Raw genomic sequence first — 26,321 nt, forward strand, 5'->3', positions numbered from 1 at the left:
ACTGCGTGTACGCCTTCAGGCTTCTGTACCTCCTAACTGATGGTAACAGTGAGAAAAGGGCATGCCCTGGGTGCTGGAGGTCTATAATAATGGACGCTGCCTTTCTGAGACACCACTCCCTAAAGATGTCTTGGGTACTTTGTAGGCTAGTACCCAAGATGGAGCTGACTAGATTTACAACCTTCTGCAGCTTCTTTCAGTCCTGTGCAGTAGCCCCTCCATACCAGACAGTGATGCAGCCTGTCAGAATGCTCTTCACAGTACAACTATAGAAGTTTTTGAGTGTATTTGTTGACATGCCAAATCTCTTCAAACTCCTAATAATCACATATTTCATTGTACTGCCGCAGTAAAGTTAATAAATTTCGCAACATATGCTGGTGATATTAAATCTGATTCTGATTCTTTGGAATGTGGGAGGAAAGCAGAGCACTCGGAGGAAATCCTCATGGTCATGGGGAGAATATACAAGCTCCCTACAGACAGCGGCGGGAAATGAACACAGTTCACTGGCATTGTAATTGCATTATGCTAATCATACCGCCCCACTCCTGCTCCCAAATAATTATTTACGTATGACCCATTGACATCATCCAAAAATGTATCTGTCAATTGTTTAAGTTTCTACCTGAAATAGGTGACAATCAGCTTGAGCTAACCACCTTTCCTCCACTGTCCCCAAACTGTCAAAGCATCCAAAGTTCTGAAACACCTTCCTCCAATGAAAGCTCACTCCCAAATGACCAAACACACCATTCTCCCCATCAACCATCTTAAATTCAACCGGTTGCTTATACTTGACCCCAAATAGTGTCAAGCTGCACGTCCATATTCTTGTTCAGGACACACATTTCCGTCATCTGACACAGCACTTGTTTCATATCAGTAAATGCTGAAATAGTCATAAATGCCACTGCCATCATTCCACAACATATTCCACTTGTCCTATCATTTTTAATTATCTATTGCGGTCCTCACTTATATCAAGTCCAATTTATTGCATTTGCTTACTGAAATTAGCTTTTAGTTATAATGGTTTATAATTTCAATTCTTACCCATACCAAATCCTGTTGTGGCCTCAGTCCTTTATTTTATAGTGCTCAGATAAAGCTCCAGAAAATACAGCATGTGAGTGTATTGGAGCAGCACAGTAATATCGTAGTTAGCACAATGCTTTACAGTAACAACGATCCGGCTTCAATTCCCTCTACTGTCTTAAGGAGTTCACAGGTTCTACCCATGACCATGTGGGTATCCTCCCACAGTTCAAAGACATACTCGTTGGTAGGTTAATTGGTCACTGTAAATTGTCCCATGATTAGGCTAGGGGGCTGCTGAGTGGCAAGGCTCAAGGACCAGAAGGGCCAATTCCACACTGTATCTCAATACATAAATAATGGTTCATTAATATTTCTGCACATGCTGGAGAAACTCAACAGGTCAGGCAGCATCAATAGAGATAAATAAAGAGCCAACGTTTCAGGCTGAGACCCTTCATCAGTAATCTTTTTTTTGAAAAAGATATTTAAAAGCTCTAACATTGTCTACTGTTAGTGCCTCAACACACTGAACCATTTTAAAAATTAGTACTTTTGACCAAGTTCTTGTAATCTGTCCTAATATGTGGCTTGGTGTTGAATTTTGTTTGCTAACACTCTTGAAATATTTTACTCCATTAAGGCAAATATAAGTAAGCATTATTTTGGTACAACTAGTGATGGACTAGGATGCCAGGAAGGCAGCTGAGAATATTTTTCCCAGCTATTTAACCTATCTTAATCAAAATAGGTAGAGTAGCACAGTGTTCAAGGCCTGCCTTGGAACCGTGTGAGCTGCATACTTTTGCCTCTTTTTCAAACTTTCAGCACTTGATTTTCCTTTTACTTACTTATACCTTGATCTCTCTATGTCAACACGTTAAATTTCATTGCTCATGCTCTACAAGCCTCAAGATCAGCAATAATGTCAACATAATTTGCAGGACTTCAATGGAACATTGCACATGACACAGTGAAAAAGATCTGTATTAGATCACCAAACCTGAACATACCCAAACTGAAATATACTGTGTCAAGTACAAAATAAGAACATACTCGATGCAGAATGTCAAAGCATGATTTTTTTTTCTTTGAAATTAAACGTATTTCTGTGCAGTTAAGTAAATTTCAACACCTATTCCTACAGAATAAATGAAATGCTAGAAATATTCATAAGGTCGCCGATGACCTCGTGAGTATTATTAACTTTACTGTTTTTTTTTAAATTCAGGTTTTCAGAATATAGATTTTTATAAACTGCAAGTTAATCATTCATATTTAACTCCAAGGTATGAATGGCTATCCATGATCCCCCGACATCGGGTCAGCTTCATTTTAGATGTTCTGGTCCCAGACAGGTACAATAGACATACTAGATGCTGGTCTACAGGAATCCATGGGCTAACAAATCTTTTTGTTATTTACAAATGTAACCTACAGATTTCCCCCTCCAAACTACATATCACAGCATAACATTTCCAAATGAAACGAACGAGGCTGGGTGGCTTCAACTCCCTGTGGACTTTTGTACCACTAAGCTACAGATTTGATAATCCACTGGATTGCCCGGTGCAGATGAAGAGCACTGAGAATTTGGCCAGAGGCATGCAGACATACCCTTCTCCCCGCTACTTTCCTCATCCCACCGCAATTCCTCCCACGATCGAGAACCACGTTGCTGCAGCGGGTATTCAAGCGCTGGGCATTCAGTGTACAGCACTGACCGCGCGGGCTGAGGCCTACACGGCACTGAGTCAGCCCCCACCCACCCCACGCATGCCGCCGGGCTCCGCCGTCTAAAAGCCACCCCTTTCGGTGGTGGAAACAGCGATGTCGGCCTCCCCCGCAACATATTCCTCTCCAACCTCCCCACCAAGATCAGATCGGGTGCCGACTTCTACCTGCCTGCGATCGGATGCAGCAGCAGCAGCCCCCGTTAAATGAAACCGGTGGTCGTGTCATCAATACAGGGCACCGGCCCCGTACCGTCGGCTCGCTCCTCTCAGCTACCGGAGCCGAGTCTCCCGAAGGGTGCTCCGCTTCCCTTCCTATGTTGTGTGTGTGTGTGCCCGGCTCCCTCTCGCTCTCTCTCTCTCCCGCTCCTTTTACTTTAACGTCAGCGCCATTCCCCAGCCGGAGCTGCGCACTGCTCTCCGCTCCAATTCCCCGTCCGGCCGCCAGCTCTCGCGAGATCTGCGCGCCCCCAGGGCGGGAACCTCCCGGCCCGTTCAAAAAAAACCCTGCGGCTTTATTCAAAAAGCAGCTTCATCCGCACCTGGGCCGCGGAATGAGGAACGAGAAGCAGCGGAGTGTGAGTTCTCGCACGGGTTTAAAACTAAACTTCTGGCTTCTTTTTCCAGAGTTCAGGGCGTACTAATTCGGGCCTCCGAGTCTCATTGCCTTTTGGTAAGGTTCGTTCTCCAGAAAATCGTTGAAGTTTGGCTGTTAATGGCCTCATAATTCCCTTTGTCCTTCCCTTCCTGTGACCCAACCCTCCCACCAATTTCACTGGTTCCGGTGTACTTTTGAGTCGTTCACTTAAATATACAAAGGAAAACAAACTCCCTGGGATTTCACATTGCGGTGCTTTTGAAGGCATTCGTGTAGTTTAAGTTAATGCCGAATTTATTCTCACGTACAAAAATACATGTATGCACAGGTGTAATGAAAAATACTTGCACAAAACTTACTTGGATCACTGGTGGTCAGATAGCCACATTTTGCACAGCAAATCCCAACAAACAACAGATCACTTTTTTTTTGTTACGAAATTAAATGGCATTAAGTGAACATCAGATATTGACCAGGGCTTTGAAGACACTTCAGCATAATTGTGAGGGGTATTTTGCATCAACCCAAGACTATACAGTTCAACGGATTTAAACCAAAAACCTTCTGCCTTGATGAAAATGCGAATAATCCTGTGCCACTGATATCAAGTCTTGACTTCTGTGGATAGTGTACACGAGGACTGGTAGTCTTTCTTGAGTACATTCAACATGGAGATCAATAACGTTTTGGATTTTAAATAAATGAACTGATGGGCAATCAGTGCAGGAAGTGGTGATTCAAGATTGTTTAATATCATTTCTTGTACACAATTGTAATTATACTTCATTAGGAGTTTGAAGATATTTGGCATGTCAACCCAAAAACTTCTGTAGTTGTACTATGGAGAGTATTCTGACAGGCTGCATCACTGTCTGGTATGGAGGGATACTGCACAGGACTGAAGGAAGCTGCAGAAGGTTGTAAGCTCCATCTTGGGTACCAGCCTACAAAGTACCCAGGACATCTTCAGGGAGCGGTGTCTCAGAAAGGCAGCGTCCATTATTAAGGACCTCCAGCACCCAGGGCATGCCCTTTTCTCACTGCTATCATCAGGTAGGAGGTACAGAAGCCTGAAGGCACACACTCAGCGATTTAGGAACAGCTTCTTCCCCTCTGCCATCCGATTCCTAAATGGACATTGAATCTTTGGACACAACCTCACTTTTTTTTAAACATACAGTATTTCTGTTTTTACACTTTTAATCTATTCAATAATATGAAATCAATTTGTATATTATTATTTTTATTTTATTTACTATTATTATCATTATATTTTTTTTCTTGGCTAGCTAATGCTGCTGCTAAGTTAACAAATCTCACATCACGTGCCGGTGATATCTGATTCTGGGGAAACAAAATAATTGTTACTCCAGATCTGATGCAGCACAAAAAAAAACACAATAAATATAAAATTACAAGAGTGGTGGTTGAAGGTGTGGATGGGTGGGTTAGTGGGTGGAAGTGTTACTGTTTTTGAGTCTGGTGGTCCTGGTGTGGTTGCTACGTTGCTTCCTCCCTGATGGTAGTTGGACAGGCCAGGGTGGGTGGGTGTGATAAAAGACCAATTATGATCATTGCAAGGCACAAAATGTCAGATGATCTACTATTTCTTATCTGATTAGAAATCCAGTTTTACACATTTTGAGTCATGCGTGACATCGAGCTCTTCAGCTGCCTTTGTCCAGGAGAATCTTCACCCCACACTTAACAAATTCTCATTCCAGTGGACTCCTCTATCTGGCATCTTAACTTGCAGACAACTTTTAAAGTGTGTTGTTTCCAATTCACTCAATTCTTTTATTTGCCACCCACCCATCAGAATCAGATTTATTAACACTGACATATGACATGAAGTTTGTTGTTTTGCTGCAGTAGTATGGTGCAAAGACATAAAATTTATAAATACAAAAATATATAAATAATGCCAACAGAAGAAATTACAAAGTAGTGCTCATGGCTTAATGAACTGTTCAGAAATCTGATGACAGAGAGGAAAAGGCTGTTCCTGAGTGGTTGAGTATTGGTCTTAAGCCTCCTGTAACTCCTCCCAGAGAAAGGACGTGTCCTGGATGGTGAAGGTTCTTCATGATAGATGCCAGCTTCTAGAAGCACTGCCTCTTGAAGATGTCCTCGATAGTAGGAAAGGTTGTGCCTGTGTTGGAGATAGCTGAGTTTACAACCTATCGGAGGCTCCACACTAGGCTGTGCTGTAAACCAGTCAGAATGTTTCCCACCGTACATCATAACAAATCTCAGCAAACTCCTAACAGAATGTCCCTTCATTGTGATTGCATCAAAATATTAAGCACTGGATAGATCTTCTGAGATGCTGACACCCAGGAGCTTGAAACTGCTCATCCTTTTCACCGCTGGTCTCTCCTGACCTTCCCTTCCTGAAGTCCATGATAAGCTGTTGATGTTGAATGTGAGGCTGTTTCAACTCCACTCAACCAGCTGATCTATCTTGCTCCTGTAAAATGATAGTTAAGTTGATGTTTGGCAAACTGCTTTATAGATACTCCCTGATGCCTACAAGTATTTCTTCTTGAATTATGACCCCTCTTTGCTAGAGATATTCTTTCCATTGCTTCCTAACTCAGTTTCTAATGTCAGACATTATGGATAAAACAAACAACAAGAAATGGAAGTACAAAATTCATAAATGGGATTGAAATGCTTTCACCCTCCCAGTGTCAGGCAACGTCACTTAATAGCAAATAAAGAAACTTACTAGATAGGCTGTTTTATTGGAGTTGGTCAGCCTGAAATTTTGGCTAATAAATAATATGCTAATATGTTCTGTTTCCACTTAAACAGAAATTCATTTTTGAAGGTGGTCAATGTCATTGTTGCAAAAACACTGCAACACACACAAAAAACGTAGCAGGCCAGGCAGCATCTCTAGGAAGAAGTACAGTTGATGTTTCGGGCCGAGATCCTTCATCAGGACTAACTGAAAAATGATATTTGAAAGTGGGAGGGGGAGATCCAAAATTATAGGAGAAGACAGGAGGGGAGGGGTGGATCTAAGAGCGTGGAAAGTTGATTGGCAAAAGGGATACCAGGCTGGAGAAGGGAATGCTCCTCCTCCCCTCCCCACCCCATCCCTTATATAATTATATTTTTTAATCCCTCCCCCCACCTTTCTTCTCTCTCTTTTTCCTCCCTCTGTCCCTCTCACTATAACTCCTTGCCTGCTGTCCACCCTCTGGGCTCCCCCTCCCCCCCACTTTTCTTTCTCCACAGACTTCCCGTCCCATGATCCTTTCCCTTCTCCAGCCTGGTATCCCTTTTGCCAATCAACTTTCCAGCTCTTAGAAGCACCCCTCCCCTCCTGTCTTCTCCTATCATTTTGGATCTCCCCCCCTCCCCCTCCCACTTTCAAATCTCTTACTATCTCTTCCTTCAGTTAGTCCTGATGAAGGGTCCCAGCCCGAAACATCGACTGTACCTCTTCCTATAGATGCTGCCTGGCCTGCTGCGTACACCAGCATTTTTTGTGTGTGTGGCTTGAATTTCCAGCATCTGCAGATTTCCTCGTGTCTGCAAAAACACTGAATCACTTTGAGCATCACTGGGATTATGACACAGAGTACATCAATTTAATAATGCACAACAAAGTGAAATGGTTGTTCAGTGTCCTGTCCTGGACCAATCATATAAATATATTTGCAAAGAAAGCACAACACCGCCACTACTTCCTATGGAGTCTGTGATGATTCGGCATGACGTCAAAACTTCGATAACCTTCTATAGATGTGTCATGGAAAGTGTATTGACTGGCTGCGATAAGAACTAATATGGGAATACCGATGCCTGTGAATAAAAAGTCCTACAAAAGGTTTGGATTCGGCCCAGTACATCACAAGTAAACCCTCCTAACCACTGAGCTCATCTACATGAAGTACTGTCATAGGAAAGCAGCATCCCATCATCAGTGATCCTCACCACCCAGGCCATGCTTTTGTCTCGCTGCTGCCATCAAATAGAAGCTATGGGTGTTTCGGGACTCACTATCAGGTTCAAGAATATTTAATTAATATCCCTCAACCGTCAGGCTCTTGAACAAAAGAGGCAACTACATTCATCTATTGAGATGTTCCCACAATCAATGATCTCACTTTAACGATTCTTTAACTTGTAATTTTATGCTGTCATATTTATTACTATTTATTTATATTTGCTGTTGCACAGTTTGTTGTCTGCCATGCACTACATACTCTCTCATTGATCCTGTTTACAGTTACTATTCTATAGATTTGCTGAGTATGCCCACAGGAGAAAGAATCTTAGGGTTTTATGTGGTGAATATATGTATTCTGATAATAAATTTTACTTTGAACTTTGATTCTGGTGTATTTTTCCTCAGATTTGTAAATTCCTTGAAAGAAAGGGCAAAAGGAGAAAGACTTGGAAATCTAGAGCAGGCATTTTGGCTGTTTGAATGCTCTATATCTCTTATTTACAATGAAACAGAAAATAGCTATTATAAGTAATAAGCTGCATTTATCATCACTATTCAAAGCAGTACAAACTTAGTCATTCCTTACACACACTTTGTTCCTGTTCGAAAACTCAGAGTGGTCACTCTGACCTCTCATAAAATCCACATGTTGAAATATTGCAATTACAATTAAGTTCATAATGTTGGAAGAATTGAGGGTGAAATTCAAGTCCAAATTCAAAAATGTATATGAAGTACAGGAGCTTTGTTTTCGCATTTTATTGAGAATCCTTTTACATACCTGTGTCTTCTCCAACCAATCATCTGACTCAGGAACAGCTTCTTCCCCTCTGCCATCTGATTTCTGAATGGACAATGAACCCATGAACACTACCTCACTACTCTTTTTATTTCCTATATTTTGCACTACTTATATAAGACAAATACATACCTACAACAAAATAAGCATAAAAGACACATAAAGAACAAAACACAATATGAATATAAATACAATCCTATAAAACACAATATTAATGTTATAAGTTGTAAACTTAGCAAGTTCCATCATGGGCACTCAAAAAGGTGGGCATTCATCATTAAGGACTCCACCATCCAGGCATGCCCTCTTTTCATTGCCACCATCAAGAAGTGGGGTACAGGAGCCTTAAGACACACATTCAACAATTCACGAACTGCTTCTTCCCCTCTGCCATCCAATATCTGAAGGACAATGAACCTATGAACACTATCTCACTATTATTTAGTTTAACTATTACATATATACTATCCTATTCTAATTTTTGGAACTTGGTCCTGATACACAATGCCCATCGCTGAAACAATGTTTCCCAAATCTACCTTCTTCACAATGATTACTATGAAAGACAGTGGAGGTACACGTTGTCGAAAGAGCATTTAGACCTGTTTTACTAGCATAGCCAGGAAATATCACAGATGCAACATGAGCAAGAACAAAGGGCAACAAACACATTTTTGCTTGTTTAACTTTTAAATATTTTTGTGTTATTTGCTCCCTATTTAAATAAACTCTTGCTCTTTAAATATGAGTAATTCCTCATATTTTACTTTCTCTTTGTAATAGTATACACAAGTCACTTTTAAGATTATATCATTAATGTATAGTAAGCTCTGTGTTAATTTAGTACTAAATGTGTTTCTAACATAAAATTATTTCCCAATTCCTCCCCCCCCCACACTTTAAAAAGTAGTGAAGATCACTGGCTAAAGCAACGTACTAAATGAGGTGTAAACTTGTGTTTGACTTGGGTAAGTACATTATGATTGAGTTATAAGACACTATTTCCCACATTTGTTTTGAAATAGACAACAAAATGAAATCCGTTCTAGTGTTTTTGAAAAAGATGCTCTCTTAAATGCAATACAATGATATAACATTGACTAAAACAGAGAAAACCTGCAGTTGCTATAAATCTGAAATAAAAGGAAAATGCAGGAAATCCTTAGTAGATCATATTGCATCTTTGGAGAAAGAAACAGAGTTAATGTTTTCCTATCCCCTGATGTTGCCTGATCTGAGGTTTTCCACCTTTGTTTTTATTAAATGCTAATTGCTGTTTATGGTCTTAAGGAATGATTTGCAATTAATAAACAAGCAGTTACAGGTGTCCCCCGCTTTTCGAACATTCGCTTTATGAAACCTCACTGTTACAAAAAAAAATTCAGTGCGTGAAAAAATCAGTGCGCGATAAAAGGCAGCGCGCGTCCGGAGCAGCTGCTCTCCCCGGATTCGCAACTGCTTTGATTTAACACGTGCCTGTGAGCAGCCGTTTGCAAGATGAGTTCTAAGGTATCGGAAAAGCCTGAAAGAGCTTGTAAGGGTGTTACACTTAGCGTAAAATTAGACATAATTAAGCATTTCGATCGTGGTGAACGAGGTAAGGACAACGTGAGTTTGGCTTGTGGAAGGTGACGAACATGATGTTGAAGAGGTTTTGGCATCCCATCACCAAGAACTAACAGATGAAGAGCTGATGCAATTGGAAGAAAAAAGGATAACAATCAACACCGAATGAGTAATGATAAAGTACGACTTTAATTTTGAAAGGGTACGTCAGTTTAGGGGATATTTGCAGGATGGTTTGAGTCCTTACAAAGAACTGTGTGATAGAAAAATGCGCGAGACTCAGCAGTCAAGCAAGCCTTCCACATCAGCCACAGCAGACGATGAACCTCGACCTTCGACATTGAGGCGGGCAGAGATAGAAGAAGATGAGCTGCCTGCTCTAATGGAAACAGGCGACGAGATGACACCCCAGTGTCCCACCACCCCAACCCCCAGGCCACGGACAGATACCGATTTGCGGAGAATGCAAAGGTAGCCGGGAGACACACAGCACATCTTTAAGAAAAAAACCGAAATAAACATGCTAATTAATTTGGTGCTGCCGACACATAATTGTCGGCCCAAATCAGAGACGACGCAATCGGAAATCGGCACTGATCTAGGCCGTCAATTATGGGCAGCACCTAATTAATTAGCATGTTTGTTTCTGCTTTTTTCTTAAAGATGTGCTGTGTACCTCTCGGCTACCGCTGGACCCCTGCGTTCTTCACGGCAATGTATCGCTCAGCGGCCTGGAGGGTGGAGGGTCACCCAACCTGCGACGACTCAGTCTAACACACCACCATCAGTGTGCTCGGCAAGCTATCTTCCTGATTCCCATAACACTGTACATACATTATTTCTACTTTATATAGGCTGTGTATTTTTACATGTTATTTGGTATGATTTGGCAGCTTCATAGCTTAAAGGTTACTGGAGAGAGTGTTCTTGCCAACAGCGCTTGCGTGAGATTTTTTGCTGATGGCGCTTGTGTGAGATTTTCGCTACGGAGAACAGTTCAGTAATGATTGTGGAAAAATATTTCTACTTTATACAGGCTGTGTATTTATCATATCATTCCTGCTTTTACTATATGTTACTGTTATTTTAGGTTTTATGTGTTATTTGGCATGATTTGGCAGGTTATTTTTGGGTCTGCGAACGCTCACAAAATTTTCCCATATAAATAAATGGTAATTGCTTCTTCGCTTTATGACATTTCGGCTTACGAACCGTTTCATAGGAACGCTCTACCTTCGGATGGCGGGGGAAACCTGTATTTACATTTACAACATAAGGCAGATCTCAGAAAAAGATATACAAATGTGGTTCTCATTTGGTTTGTTCTCTGATAGTCTTTGTTTATTCCACAGTTTTTACACTCAATATAAAGATAGTTGTATTTAATTTGCAAATTGTGACATCAAATACAGACCTATTCACTAATTTAAAGAAGTTCTCTCTTTGAACTCCCTAGCTCATTTGTATTTCAAATATTTTATCATCTTTAAAATTATAGCAAGTATAAAATGATATGTAGAACAATTAGCTACGTTCAAGTATAATGCAGCCACTAGTTTGTGCCTCCTTTCTATGATCTAATTAAAATTGTAACATTGACTGAAAATGCTGGAAGCACTCAGCAAATTGGGCAGCAGTGGGAAGTAAAATGGAGTAGAGAGCATGGAAAGTCTAGAAGAGGCTTCTGTCGCAGAAGAATATGGCAGAAAAAGTGTTCCCAGATCAAGGGATACTGTACTGTACTGGCTCTAAACAACAGGGGCTACTCACACTTCGGATACAGCTGTGCTCGAATACTGTCTCCTATTCTCCCAGTTTGTTGTAGTTTGAATTTTTCCACATTTATAGGTATTTCATTGCCCTTATATGGTTGCATTTGTGACTTTATCAGTGTCATGCTTTATGTCATCTTTAAAGGTTTGGTGGGTACTATAGGCCTCTGGTCACCATAGAAATAGTGTAAATGATGCAGCCAGTTGAGCTTTCTTCTCATTCTGAGCAAGATTCTGGTCCATTTTCTGAATTGTATTTCAGATTTTTCATAAGCTAGTCCATGGAATATCATATAAATTCAAAGGACAAAGGGCATAAAGAGAGCAGATCTATTTATTCCAGTCTGAAAGCCTTTTTCTACAGTGTTACAAACTGAAGAACACATGACACAATACTTAAAGTGGTTGTTACTCTACCACCAATCCTGCATATGTTATTCTGGTTATGTTCTCTCAAAAGGAAGTAGTTATATTTGTATCCATACAATTATAAATTTACGAGTTCAAATTATCACGGGTCTTCTTACTACCTGGGCTCTTCCTAGTAATGTTTGTATGAGTACTATACTCACTGGATGCTGGTTGATGATCCGTTTCAGGACCAACTACAATTCCTTTCAGAATTTCTATCACTCTTACGTCTACAATTTGCTTGTATTCTTCCATACCATTCTCTTCAGGTATGTACTAAAAATCATAACTTCCAGCTTTTAATACAGAGATCATGGATGAATGCCACCTATACCGAGATACAGTGAAAAACTTGCCATCCAGGCAGAATACAGAACATAGTGCAGCAGCTATGGAGAATGTGCAGGTAGGATAAACAAATACGTTGTAAGGACCATGACATGGTAGATTGGGAGATCATGATTAATCTTTAATTGAACAGTCTGATCTTGTTGAATTTCCTCATCTTAACTAAATACTTATTAGCTTCAAACATTTCCACTGTTTCTCCCAAATCAAATGTGCACACTAACTTTGTCCACACTTTATCAATTATCCTCTGAATCAGTTTTTTTCGCGTGAAGACTTGAAACAGGAAAAACTACATCATATATTTCTAATTTTCTGGTGTGCAAGGAAACAAAGAAAATTAGACCAAAAGTAGACCATTTGACCCTTCAGGTCAACTTTGCTTTTGAACATGATTATGTTGATCATTCTGCTTTTTAAAATTTTCTTGGATCCCTCTAATCTCTCCTTCTCACAAATGTTTAAATGACATGGATTTAACTGTTTTCTGGCTAGGAAATTAATAAACTAACCATTCTCTAAAAGGAGAAACTTCACATCATGTTGAGATGGCTACTCCTTATCCTGGACTTACTGTTCATCAGGAACTTTCTTACTCTATCAAAACTGTATAGTTTTGATAAATTGTGTAGGTTTCCATGGGATCCCTCTCAATCTCAACATTAAACCTTAGATACAAGCTACCCTATATCTAGGTACAATTTTTTTTGTTGATCTCAAGCATGTCAAATACGTGTTGTTCAAATTTATCATTGAAAGTATAGAGGTTTCTTTGAAAATTAAGACTCCTTAAGAAATACTTAAATTCTTCATTTGGTTCTGGTTAATTGCCCAAAATGTTGCCTATTCCATATGAAAGGATATTTCTGCAGAAATAAAAGTACATCGTCATAATGGAAGATGATATTTTATGAAGACACCAGCCAGATATACATACCTCTAATAGATATGGGGGAAATCATTAAAATTTATCTAACAACTTAGCAATTAGAGTGTAGGCTATTTGATTTATAAGGCGTGGAATAAGCCCAACTCATCCATGCCAGCGAAGATGACTGGGAGAGCTAGTTGCATGTGCCTGTGTTTGGCCCATATTCCTCTCAGGGTTTCCCAACCTTTTAAATGCTGTGGACCAATACCATTAAGCAAGGGGACTGTGGACAGCAGATTGGGAATCCCTGCGTCTAAACCATTTCAATCAATTTAAATGATTGATGAGGATTGTGCAGTGGATATTGTCTATGTGGAACTGCCAAAGGAAATGGTTGAGGCAGGCATATTTAGAACATTTAAAAGATATTTGGCCAGGTACATGGATAGGAAATATTTAGAGGGATATTTCTTTTCAAGATGGCAGCGTGCACAGTTGCAGCAGCCTCCCCGGTTCTAATCAACAGTGAAATTTCTCATCCTGTTCGTCTTTTCTATGATTGAAAACCACTGCTATAATACAGAACACTAAAATCTACAAGTCTACTTAGCTACCGAACTGGATAATGAAGGTGCTGTGCACTTACAGCCTGATGCGTGGGACAGACCCCTGCAGCCGACTACAGCTACTTAGAGAAGCAGTGTGTACCTCAATGCAAGAAGCATCAGGAACAAAGGTGATGAACTGAGAGCTTGGATACATTCATGGAATTATGATGTAGTGGCTATTACAGAGACTTGGCTGGCACCAGTGCAGGAATGGATTCTCAATATTCCTGGATTTCAGTGCTTTAAAAGGGATGGGGGGGGAAGGGGAGGAGGGGTGGCATTACTGGTCAGGGATACTATTACAGCTACAGAAAGGGTGGGTAATGTAGCAGGATCCTCTTTTGAGTCAGTATGGGTGGAAGTCAGGAACAGGAAGGGAGCAGTTACTCTGTTGGGGGTATTCTATAGGCCCCCTGGTAGCAGCAGAGATACAGAGGAGCAGATTGGGAGGCAGATTTTGGAAAGGTGCAAAAATAACAGGGTTGTTATCATGGGTGACTTTAACTTCCCTAATATTGATTGGCACCTGGTTAGTTCCAAGGGTTTAGATGGAGCAGAGTTTGTTAAGTGTGTCCAGGACGGATTCCTGTCACAGTATGTTGACAGGCCAACTAGGGGGAATGCCATTCTAGATCTAGTACTAGGTTAACAACCGGGTCAGGTCACAGATCTTTCAGTAGGTGAGCACCTAGGGGACAGTGACCACCGCTCCCTGGCCGTTAGCATTATCATGGAAAAGGATAGAATCAGAGAGGACAGGAAAATTTTTAATTGTGGAAGGGCAAATTATGAGGCTATAAGGCTAGAACTTGCGGGTGTGAATTGGGATGATGTTTTTGCAGGGAAATATACTATGGACATGTGGTTGACGTTAGAGATCTCTTGCAGGATGTTAGGGATAAATTTGTCCCGGTGAGGAAGATAAAGAATGGTAGGGTGAAGGAACCATGGGTGACAAGTGAGGTGGAAAATCTAGTCAGGTGGAAGAAGGCAGTATACATAAGGTTTAGGAAGCAAGGATCAGATGGGTCTATTGAGGAATATAGGGAAGCAAGAAAGGAGCTTAAGCAGGGGCTGAGAAGAGCAAGAAGGGGGCATGAGAAGGCCTTGGCGAGTAGAGTAAAGGAAAACCCCAAGGCATTCTTCAATTATATGAAGAACAGAGGGATGACAGGAGTGAAGGTAGGACCAATTAGAGATAAAGGTGGAAAGATGTGCCTGGAAGCTGTGGAAGTGAGCGAGATCCTCAATGTTTGGTATTCACCAATGAGAGGGAACTTGATGATGGTGAGAACAATATGAGTGAGGTTGATGTTCTGGAGCATGTTGATATTAAGGGAGAGGAGGTGTTGGAGTTGTTAAAATACATTAGGACGGATAAGTCCCTGGGACCTGACGGAATATTCCCCAGGCTGCTCCACGAGGCGAGGGAAGAGATTGCTGAGCCTCTGGCTAGGATCTTTATGTCCTCGTTGTCCACGGGAATGGTAACGGAGGATTGGAGGGAGGCGAATGTTGTCCCCTTGTTCAAAAAAGGTAGTAGGGATAGTCCAGGTAATTATAGACCAGTGAGCCTTACGTCTATGCTAGGAAAGTTGTTGGAAAAGATTCTTAGAGATAGGATCTATGGGCATTTAGAGAATCATGGTCTGATCAGGGACAGTCAGCATGGCTTTGTGAAGGGCAGATCGAGTCTAACAAGCCTGATAGAGTTCTTTGAGGAGGTCACCAGGCATATAGATGAGGGTCGTGTAGTGGATGTGATCTACATGGATTTTAGTAAGACATTTGACAAGGTTCCACACGGTAGGCTTATTCAGAAAGTCAGAGGGCATGGGACAGAGGAGCAGACTACCAGACAGGTATATGGAGGAATTTAAGGTTGGGGGGTGTTATATGGGAGGCAGGGTTTGAGGGTCAGCACAACATTGTGGGCCGAAGGGCCTGTAATGTGCTGTACTATTCTATGTTCTATGTTCAGATATTGAAAGCAGTGCATGAGAATGCAGAAACGCAGTAAACACACCTGTATTTGTACGAGGCTTAAAACAAATCCCTGCAGGCCCACGCTCCCGACAATTCTACTCGCTAATGTCCAATCACTAGAAAATAAGCTGGATTTCCAGTGTCTGTATCTGAATCTGTGGGAGATGGGGGTCTACTGTACACTCGTCCTGACAGAAATGTGGCTCCAGGACACCACTCCAGACTCTGCCATCCATCTGGAAGGCCTCATCTTCTTTTGGGTGGATAGACATGCTGCAACCTCTGGTAAGACCTGCAGAGGAGGTTTGTGTGTACTTCAATAAGTGGTGTGTGAACATGTCGAGTTATGACCCACTGTTCACAGAGTTTTTAATAGTGAAGTGCAGGCCCTTCTACCAGGGGAGTTCACTGCCTTTGTGATTGGTGCTATTTACGTCCCTCCCCCCTCCCCTGTGTCAGTACTGGGGAAGGGCTGCAGGAGCTCTATATTGCCATCTGTGACCTCCAAGCCTCTCACCCCAATGGTTTCCTTATTGTTGCAGGTGAATTCAATCATTCCAACTTAAAAACAGCCCTGCCAAAGTTCTACCAGCATGTCAACTTTGCAACCAGAGGAGGAAATATATTATGCTGGTCTATATGAACATTTGTGAAGCCTACAAAACTGCCCCTTGCCTCCACCTCGGGCACTCAGACCACATATTCATTTTACTAAGCCCTCCATACTGACCCCTGGTTAAACGAGTCAAACTAGTTTGGGACCGGGCTAGAAGATGCTACAATAGCGCTGTATGAGTGCTTCGAAAGCATGGATTGGAGCATATTCAGGGCGGCAGCTATCTATAATCATCATCTCAATACTGATGACTGCAGATATTCATGCACTGCTTAGGGATTGGTGTGCTGCCTTCAGATCAGGGTATAAGACAGCTCTTGGCATGATTGAAGAAATGAATGATGTGACATTGGGGAAAGGTTTCCCCCCCCCACCCCCGAGGAATAGGCATCCTGTTTGGTTGCAGCCAAAGTGAGGAGGATCCTAGCCAGGGTACTCCCACGTAAAGATGCAGGGCCAGACAACATACCTGGTCAGATGCCGAGGGATTGTGCAGCCCAGCTAATGGAGGTCCAAACAGACATTTTTAACCTCTTTGCAATAATCCACTGCGCCTGCAGGATTCAATGCAGTCACTATCATTCCAGTGCCCAAGAGAGTGATGGTAACTGGCCTTAACGATTACCACTCAGTGGCACTGACCTCATCAATCGTGAAGTGCTTTGAGCAGCTGATAATAGGTCATATAAAATTTCCTCCTTCCAGCTACGTAGGACCCTCTCCAGTTTGCTTCCTGCTCAAACCAGTCCACTGATGATGCCATAGCCTTGGCTCTCCACCTCCATCCTGTCCCACCCAGGAAATGATGCCACATACGCCAGGATGTTGTTCATCAACTTCGACTCAGCATCAAACATGATCATCTGTCAGAGGCTGGTGGGTAAACTGTCCTCACTGGGACTCAACACCCCTCTCTGTAACTGAACCTTGGACTTCTTGATGGAAAGACCCCAATCAGTCCAAGTTGGGAGCAATATCTCAAGCTCATCACACTGAGCATTGGTGCACCCCAGGACTGTTTGGTCAGCCTGCTGCTGTTCATGATGTTCACAACTGCACTGCTGGATCTAGGTCAAACTGCATCATCAAGGTCATGGATGATACAACAGCGGTTGGCCTCACTGGCAACAGTGATGAGTCAGAATGCAGAGAAGAGGTAAAGAGGTTTGACAAATGGTGTGAGAACAACAACCTGAGTCTCAACTTGACAAAACAAAAGAGATGATTGTGGACTTCTGGAAGGCATAGGTCAACCACTCTCCATTGCACATCAGGGGCTCTGCCATGGAGATAGTGAAGAACACATAGTTCCTTGGTGTGCACGTTATGGATGATCTAACCTGGAACCATAACACCTCCTCACTAATCAAGAAGGCACAGCAGTGTTTACATTTTCCGAGGAAATTGAGGTGTGCAAGGCTCCCTGCCCCCATTCTAAGAACTTTCTACAGGAGCACTATCAAGAGTGTCCAGTCTGGCTGCATCATTTTGTGGTACAAGCTGCAAGGCATCGGACCGCAAGACACTACAGAGGATAGTAAAAACCGCTGAGAGGATCAGCAGGGTCTCCTTCGCCCTATTTGTGACATTTAAAGGGAGTGTTGTCAACGAAGGACCCAAAGCATTGCTGAGGATCCCTGCCACCCATCCTACAATCTCTTTGACCCACTGCCATCAGGAAGGAGGTACAGGAGCATCTGGGACAGCTTCTTCTCTCAGGCTGTGAGACTAATGAATACCCTCCCACCACCGAGTCCTGTCACAAGGACAGCAAGTGTTTACTGCACTGTTTACTACTTTACTGTTTACCTGTGCTGCACACTTCACATGCATTTGGAATTATATTGACTTATCTGTATTAATATTTTGTTTTATATGCTGTGTGAGATACAGTGGATTCTAGTTAATTGGGCCATCGGTTAATCAAGGCAGTTGGTTATTTGGGACAATTCTAAAGAACAAAAACAGTCCACGGTCTCCTCTTGTGCCAAAATAAGGCCACCCTCAGGCTGGAGGAGCAACACTTTATATTCTTTCTGAGTAGCCTCCAACCTGACGGTAAGAATATCGATTTCTCCTTCTGGTTAAAAAAAAATCCATCCCCCACCGTCCTTTATTCCCCACTTTGACCTCTGACGTTTTACCTCTTCTCACCTACCTATTATCTCCCCCTGGGTCCCATTTTCCTTCTCTTTCTCCTATCGTCCACTTTCCTCTCCCATTTTATTCCTTGTTCTTCAGCTCTTGACCTTTCCCATCCACCTGGCTTCACCTATCACCTTCCAGTTAGCCTTCTCCCCCTGCCCCCCAGCTTTTTTCTGGTGTCTTCCCCCTTCCTTTCTAGTCCTGATGAAGGGTCTCAGCCCGAAACATTGACTGTTTAGTAACTTCTCTAAATGTTGCCTGACCCACTGAGTTCCTCCAGCATTTTGTGTGTGTTGACTTGGATTTCCAGCATCTATAGACTTTCTTGTGTTGTTGTTTACCCAAGCAGAAAATGGGGTGTTCTCGTTTGTATTTGGCTTCACTGTGGCAATAAGCATTGGTGTGGGAATGGGAAGGGTTTTTGAAATGATACAGGACCAGAAATTCTAGATGGTCATTGCAGACAGCGTAGGTGCTCTGCAAAATGGTCACCTGGTCTATTCTTGGTCTTGCCAGTGTAGGAGGCCACATCACCAGCACTGAATGCAATAGACCAGTTTTGAAGATGTGCATCTGAATCTCTGCCTCATCTGGAAGGGCTGTTTAGGTCCCTGGATGAGAGCAAGGGAGATGAAGGGGCAAGTATTGCTCCTCCTGTAGTTACAGGGGAAAGTGCCAGTTGGCAAGGAAGGATGAAGTAAACACAGAATGGTATAAAATGGAAATGAATTCACTTTCATTTAATTGCATCCTAATTTGTTAACGTTGCCAAGAATGGAAAATAAACATCAATTCATTATTTTCTTTATGCAAGGAAAAATTACTTACTCAGTAGTTAATGCAGGGTGGATAAGCAGGTTAATTATAAAGTACTAATTCAAACTGATGACCAAATACAATTCTTAGAGCCATATTTAGCCAGTATTATTCCACCCCTTACTTAAAATCCTACAGGCAGTAATTAACACCATTTTTCCTAGTAGGGACCACATTAAATAAACAATGCGAGACCATATTAATTATTGCTCCAATTGATAGCCATTCATTTTTCCTCTGCTTGTCTTCCTTCCATCCATCTCTGTATATTACTCAGTCATATTGATTTGTACTCTCAGTCTCTTCTCGGGTTTTCTTATCTGTATTTCTGCATTTATAATTGTCATATCTCTCCTTTCCATTCCCCTTCTATTTGTTAGTCTACCCTCATCTCTCTCTCCCTTTCTGAATAACTCATTTCCCCACCCTCTACTGTATTATTCCATGAAATCCTTTTGGATTTATTTCTCTTGCCTCTGTATCCATCTGTCAATTCTCTTCTCAGTTTGACTTCACATCACCTCAAATATCTTTATGGATGATCTGACTGAATTTATCAGTCTTGCAAGTGACCATGTTAGCAAGATTAACCTACTGAAAATGCATCCAATTTTCTCTGTGAAGTTCCTTGGGCAAAAGCAGGAAAGTAATTGTAGAGATTGTAGAAAATTAAATACTTACACTTTTAGGAAAGAGTGGAGAACCCAGATTACTCAAAGCAAGAAATTTATGATAACAAAAAGGATTAAAATGAAAATTCACAGGATAGAAGACAATATTCTGGAAATTGATGGCAAACTATGTGGAAATAGTAGTTCCACAGAGATTAAACAATACTCTTGTCTATGTAAACAGCGTTGAAGTCAAGAGTGAACATCGCCAATAGCCTTTCCTTAGCTTTATTTGTCACATGCACATTGAAACATACAGTGTTGTTTTGTATCAACAATCACAGTCCTAGGATTTAGCTGGAGATAACCCACAAGTGTTGCCACGCTTCCAGTGCAAATATAGCATGCCCACAACTCACATGCCATAGATCTTTGGAAATGTGGGAGGAAACCAGAGCACTCAGAGGAAACGCACACTGTCTCAGGGAGAACGTAGAAAGAGAGTGGCAGGAATTGAACCCTGACTGGTGATCGCTGGTGCTGTAAAGTGATTGTCCTAACTGCTACGCTACCAGACCAACCGCACTGATGTTATGGCCAAGAAAGCTCACCAACACCTCTACTTCCTCTGAAGGATGAAAAAAATTGGTATGTCCCTATTGATCCTTACCAATTTTTATCCGTGCACCATAGAAAGCGTTCTATCTGGATGCAACACGTAAAAAATGCTGGAGGAACTCAGCAGGCCAGGCAGCATCCATGGAAAAGAGTACAGTCAATGTTTTGGGCTGAAATCTTCAGCAGGACTTCAGCTACCTTTTTCCATAGGTGCTGCCTGGCCTGCTGAACTGCTCCAGCATTTCGTGTGTGTTGCTTAGATTTCCAGCATCTGCGGATATTCTCTTGTTTCTATCTGGATGCCTGTGGTTTGGCAATTGCTCTGCACGTGACCACAAGAAACTGCAGAGAGTTGTGGACACAGTGCAGCACGCCACAGGACCAGCCTCTCCTCTATGGAATCTGCCAGTACTTCATGCTCCTTCAGTAAAGCAGCCAGCATTATCAAAGACCCTACCCACCCTGGACTATTTATTTATTTAATTTATTTCTTTTTGTAAATTATAGTAACTTATGCCTTGCACTGCATTGCTTCCACAAAACAACAATTTTCATGCCATATGTGAGTGATAATAAACTTGATTTTGACATTCTCTCTCCTCCCCCCCGCAGATAAAGCCTGAAAACAGGTACCGTGAGGCTTAAGTTCAGCTTCTAACCCACCATTATGTCTTTTGAACAGACCTCTTGTACGATAAGAGGGACTATTAATCTCAGTCCTCCTCCTTATGATCTTGCACTTTATTGTTTACCTGCACTGCACTTTCTCTGTAGCTTTCACACTTTATTCTGCATTGTTTTTGTTTTAACTTGTTCTACATCAATGCACTGTGTAATGATTTGATCTGTATGAACAGTATGCAAAAAAAGATTTTTTCTGTATATTGGTAAATGTGACTTACTTTATACTTTATTGTCGCCAAACAATTGGTACTAGAATGTACAATCATCACAGCGATATTTGATTCTGCGCTTCCCAGTCCCTGGATTACAAATATTAAATAGTAAAAATAGTTAAAACTAGTAAATATTTAAAAATTAAATTATAAATCATAAATAGAAAATAGAAAAATGGGAAGTAAGGTAGTGCAAAAAAACCGAGAGGCAGGTCCGGATATTTGGAGGGTACGGCCCAGATCCGGGTTAGGATCTATTCAAAAATCTTATCACAGTTGGAACGAAGCTGTTCCCAAATCTAGCCGTATGAGTCTTCAAGCTCCTGAGCCTTCTCCCGGGGGGGAAGAGGGATGAAAAGTGTGTTGGCTGGGTGGGTCGTGTCCCTGATTATCCTGGCAGCACTGCTCCGACAGCGTGCGGTGTAAACTGAGTCCAAGGACGGAAGATTGGTTTGTGTGATGTGCTGCGCTATGTTCACGATCTTCTGCAGCTTCTTTCGGTCTTGGACAGGACAACTTCCATACCAGGTTGTGATGCACCCTAGAAGAATGCTTTCCACGGTGCATCTATAAAAATTAGTGAGGGTTTTAGGGGCCAGGCCAAATTTCTTTAATAAAGTCAATACCATTAGCAAATTTCCATAGGTTATAGAAAAATTCCTAGAATCCCCTGAAATATAGGCTGATTAAAAGCTGACGACTATAACTTTAGGGTGACATAGTAGCACAGTAGTGTCAACCAGTCACTTCCACCAATTCCACATTCTCATGAACTTCCACCAAAGATTCTGACACACTGAGAAATTTATAGTGGGCTGTTAACCGACCAGTCCCCATCTTCGGGGTGTGGAAGGAAACCCAGAATCTATGCAAAACTTCACAGACAGCACTGGAGACCAGGATTGAACCTTGGTCTCTCTCTACTGACTGGGGTATTATGCTGACAAAGGGAAATTGAATTTGATAAAACTATTCAACCATTGAATTTCCAATAGGCTATGTCGATAATGGTGGTCCAATGGGTGTTCAGGAAGGTATTTGATACACTGACAATCAAAGAATTTTTAATCAAAATTTTTACTTTTGGGAGTGAATATTATGTTAAATGATTGGAGGAATGAATACTAAACATTGTGGGAATAAAATAACAAAGGAAATTGTATAATGAGCTGTACTATTCAATTTGTTTTTGAGATATGTCGCAGGGGTCTCTCATCAGGGCATACGCATCCATCACTGATTCAATGACTCAAGTCACAGACTGGATGGGCTGAAGTGCCTGTTTCTGTGCTGTGCTTCTCTATGACTCTAAATTCTGGAAAGATTCAAGGCAGTTTGCAGGTGCCCTAATGGTACCCAGACAATCATTATGTTATTGTTAAGAGACTTGAAGCCTCACTGTTCATCTCAGTACAAGATAAATGATTTTGTTCCAACATTCAATGCATTCTGATCTCCCAGTTATCTCCATTTATGGGTGTTTAGGAATGATGAACCAGTTCAACTATCTGGGCAACATATCAGAGCTGATAGTTCACAGGAGAAGGAAGTTGCTTGTGGAGGCATGGTAGCATCGTGGTTAGCACAACACTTTATATTGAGGCAACTGGGGTTCAATTCCTGCTGCTTCCTGTAAGGAGTTTGCATGTTCTCCCCGTGATGGGTGCTCTGGTTTCCACCCACAGGCCAAAGATGTACCGGTTAGCAGGCGTAAATTGTCCCATGATTAGGCTAGGATTAAATGGGGGATTGCTGGGCAGCGCAGCCTAATGGGCCGGAAAGGCCTACTCCGTGCTGTGTCAATAATAATAAATCGAGGAAGCTGCAACTGAACTGCAGGGTGTGAAATTTAGAGTCAAATAGAATTTATGAAAATAGTAATCAATTGTTTAAACCAACTGAAATTGCTAAGCATGGTGCAGCAAAAGTGTATTTTAAAGAAAATGGAAATATTGCACTGACCCTGCAAAAAGACTACAGCTTTCCAGAGTTGGAAAAATGAACTCAAGTCTTTTCTGATTACTTTTGATGGGTCTGGCCAAACTCCAAAGGACCAGTATTTTTAGCAATGTTGCCATGGTATGTCGGCACCAGAAACACAGCAACAGTTGCGGGCTGCCCAGCACAATCCTCACTGATTTGATTTGGTGCAAGTGACACTTTTCACTGTGTTGCGATGTACAGTACATGAGACAAATAAAACTTCTCATTTAGAAAAACAAATTGCGGGGGTTACGTGACGCAATGACAGAGATGGCTGCTTAGAACAGTGCTCTGCACCAGTGCTATATAATTATCCCCTAAAAATTCGCTTTCACAGTCTATTTTATCACTGTTGCAGCTCTAAAGTGTTACTGTCCATGTAAGATGTCAAAACAACTTAAAACGAAGACTTCCAGAGATATTAAGAGGCATTTGAGGTCGCAGTGCTCCAGGCAGACAGCCTCTGATCAAAATGGCGGAGGACCATCGTCTGATGGAGACCAACATGAGGCGAGTCATGACATATATGCGGCTTTGAAAAACAGTCTCGGATGACCTGGTAGGCATTGAAGATATACGCCTATCTATATCATTCGTGGAATCAAAGCTGTCATCGCTGATAACCAGGCTTGCAGATGTCGAGAAGCGGGTTAACTATCTAGAAGCAGCGGATAGGGAACGAGAAGTCAACCCATTGGCTACCAAAGCAGATATTGACCAGCTAACAGATAAACTGGAAGACATGGAAAACCGTAATCGGCGCAACAATCTCCGATTCACCAGCATTCCAGAGGGAAAAGAGGAGCAGGATATCATTGCGTTCATGGATAAACTAGTCTTGGAGCTTGTCGGCAGTCGGGAGGAAAAGCTTGAAATAGAATGCACATACAGAGCGCTGGGCCCTAGACCCAGTACCGGAGATAGGTCTCGGCCTATCCTTGCAAGGTTCCTCAGGTCAAAGGATCAAGATTTTGTGCTGCGAGCTGCGAGGGTCAAGGGCAAGTTTTCCTGGGACAACAATCATGTTATGATCTTCCCGGACTTCTCCAGATCCACGCAAGTAAAACGAGGAAAGTTTAAAGATTGTAAGAAGTTGCTTTGGGGACAAAAATGGGATGTGGTATTTCTACAGGTAACACATTTATCAACAGAGGAATCAGTAAAGCTACTGGGGGGGGGTTTACAGATCATGTTTTTTACAGTGCAGCGTCAACTAAGAGCAGGGGTATTATAACACTTACCAATAGGCGGCTGAAGTTTAGATGTAAGAAACTGATCAAAGATGAAGCAGGGAGAATTCTTATTATCTTGGCAGAAGTACAGAAGCAACATATTGTTTTAGCAGACATATATGCACCTAATATAGAAGATGCAGGAGTTTTTGTTGATCTTGAAAGAAAGTTACATTCTGTTGGAATGCATTCCCACTTCCTTCCACTTCCTCTAAACTAAAGGTGTAGCTATGGGCACCCGTATGGGTCCTAGCTATGCCTGCCTTTTTGTTGGGTTTGTGGAACAATCTATGTTCCGTGCCTATTCTGGTATCTGTCCCCCACTTTTCCTTCGCTACATCGACGACTGCATTGGCGCTGCTTCCTGCACGCATGCAGAACTCGTTGACTTTATTAACTTTGCCTCCAACTTTCACCCTGCCCTCAAGTTTACCTGGTCCATTTCCGACACCTCCCTTCCTTTTCTAGATCTTTCTGTCTCTGTCTCTGGAGACAGCTTATCCACTGATGTCTACTATAAGCCTACTGACTCTCACAGCTATCTGGACTATTCCTCTTCTCACCCTGTCTCTTGCAAAAACGCCATCCCCTTCTCGCAAATTCCTCCGTCTCCGCCGCATCTGCTCTCAGGATGAGGCTTTTCATTCTAGGACGAGGAAGATATCCTCCTTTTTTAAAGAAAGGGGCTTCCCTTCCTCCACTATCAACTCTGCTCTTAAACGCATCTCCCCCATTTCACATACATCTGTTCTCACTCCATCCTCCCGCCACCCCACTAGGAATAGGGTTCCCCTGGTCCTCACCTACCACCCCACCAGCCTCCGGGTCCAACATATTATTCTCCGTAACTTCCGCCACCTCCAACGGGATCCCACCACTAAGCACATCTTTCCCTCCCCCCCCCTCTGCTTTCCGCAGGGATTGCTCCCTACGCGACTCCCTCGTCCATTCGTCCCACCCATCCCTCCCCACTTATCTCCCTCCTGGCACTTATCCTTGTAAGCGGAACAAGTGCTACACATGCCCTTACACTTCCTCCCTTACCACCATTCAGGGCCCCAAACAGTCCGTCCAGGTGAGGCGACACTTCACCTGTGAGTCGGCTGGGGTGATATACTGCGTCCGGTGCTCCCGATGTGGCCTTTTATATATTGGCGAGACCCGATGCAGACTGGGTGACCGCTTTGCTGAACACCTACGCTCTGTCCGCCAGAGAAAGCAGGATCTCCCAGTGGCCACACATTTTGGTTCCACATCCCATTCCCATTTTGACATGTCTATCTACGGCCTCCCCTACTGTAAAGATGAAGCCACACTCAGGTTGGAGGAACAACACCTTATATTCCGTCTGGGTAGCCTCCAACCTGATGGCATGAACATCGACTTCTCTAACTTCTGCTAATGCCCCACCTGCCCCTTGTACCCCATCTGTTATTTATTTTTATACATTCTTTCTCTCACTCTCCTTTTTCTCCCTCTGTCCCTCTGAATATACCCCTTGCCCATCCTCTGGGTTCCCCCCCCCCGTCTTTCTTCCTGGACCTCCTGTCCCATGATCCTCTCGTATTCCTTTTGCCAATCACCTGTCCAGCTCTTGGCTCCATCCCTCCCCCTCCTGTCTTCTCCTATCATTTTGGATCTCCCCCTCCCCCTCCCCCTCCAACTTTCAAATCTCTTACTAACTCTTCCTTCAGTTAGTCCTGACGAAGG

General features: G+C 42.4%; 1 protein-coding gene across 6 annotated transcripts in view; it reads right to left on the bottom strand.

Annotated features, from left to right (window-relative positions):
• Nucleotides 1-26,321, bottom strand: part of ahctf1 (AT hook containing transcription factor 1) — a 172,030-nt gene that overhangs the window by 107,823 nt on the left and 37,886 nt on the right. For 2 of the 6 annotated variants that reach the window (XM_063055492.1, XM_063055493.1), the window contains exon 1: nucleotides 2,940-3,182. The exons of 2 other annotated variants lie outside the window; for them this stretch is intronic. The gene's annotated coding sequence lies outside the window, so the exon portion shown is untranslated. Of the gene's footprint in view, nucleotides 1-2,939; nucleotides 3,183-8,114; nucleotides 8,134-26,321 lie in introns of those variants that run through there. 2 more of the 6 variants (XM_063055490.1, XM_063055488.1) reach the window with 2 other exon arrangements.

The sequence above is a fragment of the Mobula hypostoma genome, chromosome 8, assembly GCF_963921235.1.
Source record: "Mobula hypostoma chromosome 8, sMobHyp1.1, whole genome shotgun sequence".
Lineage (NCBI taxonomy): Eukaryota > Metazoa > Chordata > Chondrichthyes > Myliobatiformes > Myliobatidae > Mobula > Mobula hypostoma.